The sequence below is a fragment of the Thamnophis elegans genome, chromosome 8 (assembly GCF_009769535.1).
Source record: "Thamnophis elegans isolate rThaEle1 chromosome 8, rThaEle1.pri, whole genome shotgun sequence".
Taxonomy (NCBI): Eukaryota; Metazoa; Chordata; class Lepidosauria; order Squamata; family Colubridae; genus Thamnophis; species Thamnophis elegans.
The window spans coordinates 4,754,678-4,762,841 of NC_045548.1; positions in this window are offsets into that span (position 1 = coordinate 4,754,678).

Consider the following 8,164-nt stretch of genomic DNA (forward strand, 5'->3'; position numbering starts at 1 on the left):
AAGCTATTACAAGTGCAGAATTGGACTCTACTCCAGCTCCCCAGAAACTCAGGATCGCAAAGAAAACCCTGGTCTTAACTGTTGCAGTTTCAAGTGAAAATAAGCTGCCTGCCGATACTGTGGCTCGCAGAGATCTAAGCTACTTTCCATTCCAAGAGCACAAAGCGACAATCCGAAATGCCAGGGGTTTTCAAACTGAAGGCCCGTGGGCAGGACCCACAGGGCCGCCCTGGAAACGTTGAAGGAGTGGCCAGCAGTGCCTCTGCCACTGAAAACGGAGTTCAGGAGAGCCACGCATGGAGCTTGAGAGCTCCATTTTCAGTGGTGGTGGCCTCCTGCAGCACTCTGCCAGTGAAAATGGAGCTTGGGAGGGTGGCACACGGCCTTCCTGAGCTCCCTTTTTACTGGCAGAGTGGTGCAGGAGGCCGTCACAGCCAAAAACGGGGCTCGGGACTTTGGAGTTCCAGTGCTTTGGGAGCTTGAGGACTGAGATAGGCCTGAGCTAGGCCTGAGCCAGGCCCTCTGCTGCCTAGGGCTCTGGACAGCCTGCGTCGCCACCCGGGGGCTCTCTGCGAGGCCTGAGAGGGACAGAGAGGCGCCTTTGGAGGCCAAGGGTTTGGCATTTTCCCTGGTCTCACCTTCCTCCACTGGAGGCAATGGATTCCCCAGTTCCCCCCAAACCACCACGGGCACCCCTGACATGACATGAGTCATGTCAAGCTGGCCACACCCACACTGTCTCCGTCCCCCTCAACCCCCGAGGTCAAACACAACCCTGATTCAGCCCTCAATGAAATCGAATTTTACCCCCCCCCCTGCAGTATCCCATTGAACATGCTGGCTAAGCATTCGTACCATTGGTCTATTAATCTGAGTTCTCTGCGGCTCCATTCCAGAGAAAGTTCAACAAGAACTAATCTCATTTTTATTAGGCCCTACATCAATCACTCAATCAGATTGTTTCAAACTAATGCCTGTGCTTCACTGGACACCATGTGTAAAGCATTATTAGGTGAATGCGTTCCTTTTTACATCAGCCACTTAATGTTACGTGTTTGTTAGGTTTGATAACATGAAGTAATTTAAATGCCAGTCATTCCTTTGGGATCCTAGGAACAAGAATATTGCAGTTATAATTCTTAGCTACAATGCAAGGATATTGTTAGCCTAAATGTACCATAAAAATTAAGAAATAGATTTTTAGGAAATCAATTACTGTTAAAATAGTAGGTATTAGACAGCAAATTTTCTGGATCTCCTGACACTAATGTGAAGTCAATGCAGCTTCTGTCTCCTGCTTTATTAATCACCAAAATCGATGTTCCAAATGGTTTTTTAACTATTCTTTTAAAATACTGCTGCTGCCGCTGCTACTATAATGTTACTATGACTACTAAGTTATATGATCCCAAGAAATCAGATTTGTGCAGGCATTTCTTTCAGTGATTCTGTAATAATTGCAAAAGTTGACGTTTGAAGAAGCAGGATAGACATAATATTGATGCTGTTGAACTTTAGTGTTGGAGAAGAGTCCTGAGAATACTAATAATGGATAGCTAAGGAAACAAGCAACTGTATTATTGAACAAATCAAGCCAGAATTCATCTTCAAAGCACCAAGGACTAGAACCAAGTTATCCTACTTTGGACATACTATGCAAAGACCTAACAGGAGGAAAGGTGGAAGGAAAGAGAAGACGATGGCCATCAGCAAGATGGATGGACTAAATTACAGCAGCAATGGACGCACCATTGGAAGGACCAGGAGAAAGCCGTCTTGTGAAGACCAAGAGTTGATACAAAGTTAAGACCAATCAATCAGATTCTGAAATAAAGCATCAAGCTCCTTTTGCTTCTGCTCTTGACCTCACAGAAAACTAAAATAGTTTCTTAGGAATTAAAATACGTGGTTTTGTGTTGAAGTTGAGGTGCTAGTCATCACTTATAAAGCCCTTCATGGTATTGGACCTGGGTACTTGAGAGACCGCCTGCTGCCAATTACCTCCCAAAGACCCTTTAGATCGCACAGGGTTGGCCTCCTCCGGGTTCCATCCACCAGCCAATGCCATCTGGCTACTACCCGGGGGAGGGCCTTCTCTGTGGCAGCTCCGGCCCTTTGGAACGAGCTCCCCACAGAGATTCGGACCCTCACCTCTCTCCAGGCCTTCCGGAAAGCCGTTAAAACCTGGCTGTGTCGGCAGGCCTGGGGTCGATGAGTTCCCTTCCCCTCTCGAATCGTGTGGCTTTTGTTTGTTTTTAAATGCCCTGTATTTTTTTGCTGTAGTTTTTGTGTTTCCCTTCCCCTCCCTTGGGTTTCTGCGCCGCCCTGAGTCCCGCTGGGAATAGGGCGGCATATAAATAAAATGAACCTTGAACCTTGAAGTGTGCAAACCTGCCCAGAACAGAAGACAAAGATAAGTTATTGCAGTGGGAAAACATCTGGGGGAAAAAAAAGCTGAAAAACTAGCAGAAAGAAAACTCGCTATAATGGTAAGTTTATGGGTGATCAAAAATATCAAGATGGCAACTATGCTACTAGCTGTGCTCCCCCCCCCATTTTTAAAAATGGGAATACGCAATGCATGCAGAAAATGGGCGGGGTTTAGTTTGATCACAGGGCTCTGGATGCCATCTAGATTTTTTTCAATATTACACCCCCTTGTGCCTCTCCTCATCAGCTTTATCTTCTGATAAAAAGAGTGTTGGGGACCACCCACAAGAGTATGGTAGTACGGGCTGGTTTCCTTCATGATTAGCTGATTTGAACTCCTTAGAGTCCAAGAAACTCTCAAGAGTCTTCTCCAGCACCACAATTTGAAAGCAATCTGAAAGCTAAAGGCATTCAAGTATTAGTACTTCAGGCTAAACATAATGGATATATCGATCTATTCTTTAGACATCTTAGCCATGCCCACCCAGTCACATGACTGCCAAGCCACTCCCACCCAGTCACATGGCCAGCAAGCCACTCCAACAAAGCAGGACATCTACAGAAGAGGTTCTAAAAAAATTGAAACCCGCCACTGGCACACACCTTTCAGTTTAGGCATGCACAAGCACACAATTTGGGCACTTGCTGGATAAAAGGTTTGCCATCCCTGGTTTAGCTTTACAGAGCCAGGGCTACAAAACTTAAGAGCCGAGGTGGCGCAGTGGTTAAATGCAGCACTGCAGGCCACTTCAGCTGACTGCTATCTGCAGTTCGGCGGTTCAAATCTCACCGGCTCAAGGTTGACTCAGCCTTCCATCCTTCCAAGGTGGGTGAAATGAGGACCCGGATTGTTGTTGGGGGCAATATGCTGACTCTGTAAACCGCTTAGAGAGGGCTGAAAGCCCTATGAAGCGGTATATAAGTCTAACTGCTATTGCTATTGCTAACTTGGAAGATGCTTGGAAACAAAAATCCGGGTTTCTCTGGCTTATGTTGATTTCAAATTAGAGCATGGCAGTCAGGTCAAGATTATTGTCCCCAGTCCAATGGTAGAGGATGAGGTTAACCATCTCGGATACAGGATGATGATCTTCCAGTTCAGGCCTTAGTACAGGATTCTGGGTGACCTGTTCAAAGAGGGCTTTGCAAGGCTGTTTGTTTTGGTTTTGATTTTCAGTTCTTCCTGGGTGTCATCCTCATGCTGAGTTCTGGCCCACAGCCCAGACTCCTGCTTCAGACAACCCAAACACTGCACTTCCTGTTCCTCTTCTAATTGCAGTGGGAGACCAGAAAACTCTGGAGTAACTGTTCTTTTATGAGGTTTCTTTTTTTTTTAAATCAATACCCTTATACTTGGGAGGGAAGAAAGGAAAAAGTCCTGTAATCAGCCTTCTGTGCTGGGTGGGAGGGAATTGAGGGAAGGGTGAGAATGGGAACAGACCAGAGGTGGGTTCCTACCAGTTCGGTAGAACCGGTTCGTCAAATCTACCGAAGTGGTTAGAACAGGTTCCACCAGTGGACCCGGAAAGCAGGCCACACCTGCAGAAGAGGTTCCAAACTTTTTTGAAACCCACCACTGACACACACACACACAGAGAGAGACAGACTCACACAGAGAGAGAAAGAGAAAAAGAAAGAAAGAAAGAAAGAAAGAAAGAAAGAAAAAGTGAGAGAGAGATGAAAGGAAAAAAGGAAAAAGGGACAGAGAGACAAAAGGAAGGAGAGAGAGAGAGAGAGAGAGAGAGAGAGAGAGAACACATGGCCAGGAAGCCACTCCTACCAGGTCACATGGCTGACAAGCCACTCCCACAAAGGAGGCCACACCCACAGAGTAGGTTCGGACAATTTTTGAAACCCACCACTGTAAGAATGGATGAACAAAAGATTAGGGAAGGAAAAGTCCAGTAAAAATTACTCAGTTCTAGGAAAACAGAGGGGGGAAAAAATGAACCTCAGAATAATCCAGCCTTGATTTGTTTGATATAAGGTACAGTAAAGAAAAACTGGCAAATTGTAACGGTTTTGTTGTGATACATTGCAACATAAAGAGCTTTCTTATAGGACGTCCAGGTTTGAAAAAATTTTGAAACCCACCACTCGAACAGACTGAGAAATATTGTTGGAACTGGTTGTTGTCTAATTTGGATAATAACGCTGGTTCTCTGTTGCACATAAAAGCTGAGTGATCTCACAAAAACACTTACCAAATTCTCTGTCTCAAGGGTTCTTCGGATAACCCACTTTTTGAGGGGTAGGAAAAGAGTTACATTCTCAAAAAAAAAACAAAAAAACCTCCAGAATACAGAACTACAGGTCTGTATTTATCTTACATTTCTTAAAAGAAGCAATAGATTGATCCCAGTGAGACAATGTCATATCTGACACAAGGAAACAAAGAGGGTGGTTTTCTTCGTACACATGGAGCATCTGCTGTCTCCCCAGGCATGTCCTTCAGCTGTTTCCACCAGCTGTCTTAAAAGAAACATTCCTCGTTTCTCTGTGCCAATATGAAATCCCTTCAGTGACACTGGCAAGGTAGCCAGGATCAGTGAAAAACCATCCAAAGTCTAGAAAGGGTCAAAATGATCAAATTGCAATCCTGGCTGGGATTTCATTAATAGCAATAGCAATAGCAGTTAGACTTATATACTGCTTCATAGGGCTTTCAGCCCTCTCTAAGCGGTTTACAGAGTCAGCGTATCGCCCCCACAGTCTGGGTCCTCATTTCACCCACCTCGGAAGGATGGAAGGCAACTCCCTGGAAATTCTGAGAATATAGATTTAATGATGCAAGTAGTTTGCTTTAGTTGGGCAAGATTCTGTCTATAGTTAAGGAACAACAGAGGAAACCGCTTTGAAATAATTCAGAATGTCTTTCTTGGTCTTTTGGAGCCTGACATCAGGTAGGGGAAAACAGTTTTATAAGATTAGATATACATGATTGAGTTTTGACCAGTATAGATAATAAAAATATACTTCCCCATGCGTAATAGTTCCATTACCGGTTGAAAGTTCACAATGCTTGTTAAATTATTTGAATCCCACCACTGTCTTGCATGCTTGTGAATATGGTAGGAGATGCTATTCAGGTTCTAATCTCACCGGCTCAAGGTTGACTCAGCCTTCCATCCTTCCGAAGTGGGTGAAATGAGGACCCAGACTGTGGGGGCGATATGCTGACTCTGTAAACCGCTTAGAGAGGGCTGAAAGCCCTATGAAGTGGTATATAAGTCTAACTGCTATGGCTATTGCTATAAATTATTTGAATCCCACCACTGTCTTACACGCTAGTGAATATGGTAGGAGATGCTATTCAGCCCATGCAACTTGTTGGAATTAGAACGGCTTTTATGTATATTTCAAAACCAAGGAAGCTCAGAGAATCCATTTGATGTTCTTTTTACTAGATTTTTACCAACCGGTTGCTCGGTTGATGCAAAACCCAAGTACGCACTCAGAGCATGGATACAATGCAGAAAAAGTGCCCCTGGATTATTTATTTACTCCCTAGGGGACTCTTCATTATTAGAACAGCCATGTCCTGGTTCCTATGGCAACGGCTACTCAGCGGCAGATTCCGTCAAAATACAAGCGCAGGCTAAGAAAAGGGAAACAAAAGAATGTGAAGAGTTTGAAGGAATAAAAAGAGGCTCTCTTTTTTTTCTTTCATTCTCTCTCTTCCTCATTCCCTCTCTTCTGCTTTCATTTTTTTTTAAAAAAAATTGATGCATTTTTGCGAATTTTAAGAGAGAAATAATGCAGAACGCTGGCGATAATTTAACTAGCCCAAAGTTCTGTTGGCTTCCAGCTCAAGTAAGTAATTTTGCACAGGATTGGTATTCCCTTACTTTCCCTACGGGTTTGCAAATGTGAGCTGGCCCACCCTCAATTTCCACTACTGGTTCGGGTGAACTGGTCCGAACCTGTTGAATACCACCTCTGAGTTTGTTCATTTTCACCTGAAAAACCCCAGCAGCCCACCCCTGCAGAAAACACTGTCTGTTTGGTGTGTGTGTGTGTGTGGGTGAGAGAGAGAGAGAGAGAGACAGAGACAGAGAGAGACAGAGAGACAGACAGAGAGAGACAGACACACACACACACACACACACAGAGACAGAGAGAGACAGAGACAGACAGACAGACAAACAGACACACACACAGAGAGAGAGAGAGACAGAGACAGACAGACAGACAAACAGACACACACACAGAGAGAGAGAGAGACAGAGAGACAGAGAGACAGAGAGAGACACAGAGAGAGAGACAGAGACAGACACACACACATACACACACAGAGACAGAGAGACAGAGACACACACATACACACACAGACACACACACACACAGAGAGAGAGACAGAGACAGAGACAGACAGACAGACAGAAAGACAGAGACAGAGACAGAGACAGAGAGACAGAGACAGAGAGACAGAGGGACAGACAGAGAGACAGACACACAGAGAGAGAGAGACAGAGACACACACATACACACACACACACAGAGAGACAGAGACAGAGAGAGACAGACAGACAGAGACAGAGAGACAGACAGACAGAGAGAGACAGACACACACACACACACACAGAGACAGAGAGACAGAGACAGAGAGACAAACAGAGAGAGACAGGCACACAGAGAGAGAGACACAGAGACACACACATACACACACACACACAGAGAGACAGAGACAGACAGACAGACAGAGAGACGGACAGACAGACAGAGACACACGCACACACACAGAGACAGAGACAGAGAGACAGACACAGAGAGACAGACACAGAGAGAGAGAGAGACAGAGAGAGAGAGACAGACAGAGAGAGACAGGCACACAGAGAGAGAGAGACAGAGAGAGAGAGACAGAGAGAGACAGACAGACACACACAGAGACAGACACACAGAGAGAGACAGACACACACACACACACACACACACAGAGGGAGAGAGAGAGAGGGAGAGAGAGAGAGAGAGAGAGAGAGGTGTGACACACATAAGAAATAACAGCACTTTGATCCGGCATTGCAACTGTCATCTTAACTTCTTTCAAGTAGCCCCTTCCTCATTAGTTTCTATCAAAAAAAAAGATCAAGGCAGACTTTGTTTCTCTCTAAGAGAAACAAGGATAATTCTTCTTCTCTTTTGTGTTGCCCATATTTAACAGATACTGTTTCTGTTTTGAGGCAATATATTACTTAACATACAGTAATAAGTAGCAGCTTCTTAAGCATTCCCCGATGCACAATTAAAACCCAGCCTGAAGTCTTAGAGAGAGATGTGTGTGTGTGTTTTTTTTTTTTTAAAAACCTGTTGCATCACTCTGTTCTTCAAAATAATGGCGTTGCATTCATTTCCCCAGCCCTTCTCCAGCAGAGCTTTACAATACGGCAAATAATTTTGAAGGGCAGAGAATTGGATGTTTAACATCTTTGAGAGAAAACGCGTACGTCTTCCTCTTTTCCCCACCATTCAAAATCGTGCATCGAAATCAGTGTTGTGCTTTCCTGATGCTCTGTGTGGAACTGCATAGGTTGACGTGACCTTGTGTGTTATCCAGGATTTGTCTCCCGCGATTGTCATGGACACAACATTACTTGGCTGGCTGAGCAATATATATATATTTTTTCCCCCAGCTTAGTTCACCAAAACAGAACACAAGTAAATCTTCCTTGCTCAGGATTGCAAACAAATGAATCCATCACATTCAGCAAGTTCCTTGCATATTTCTGGAACATCT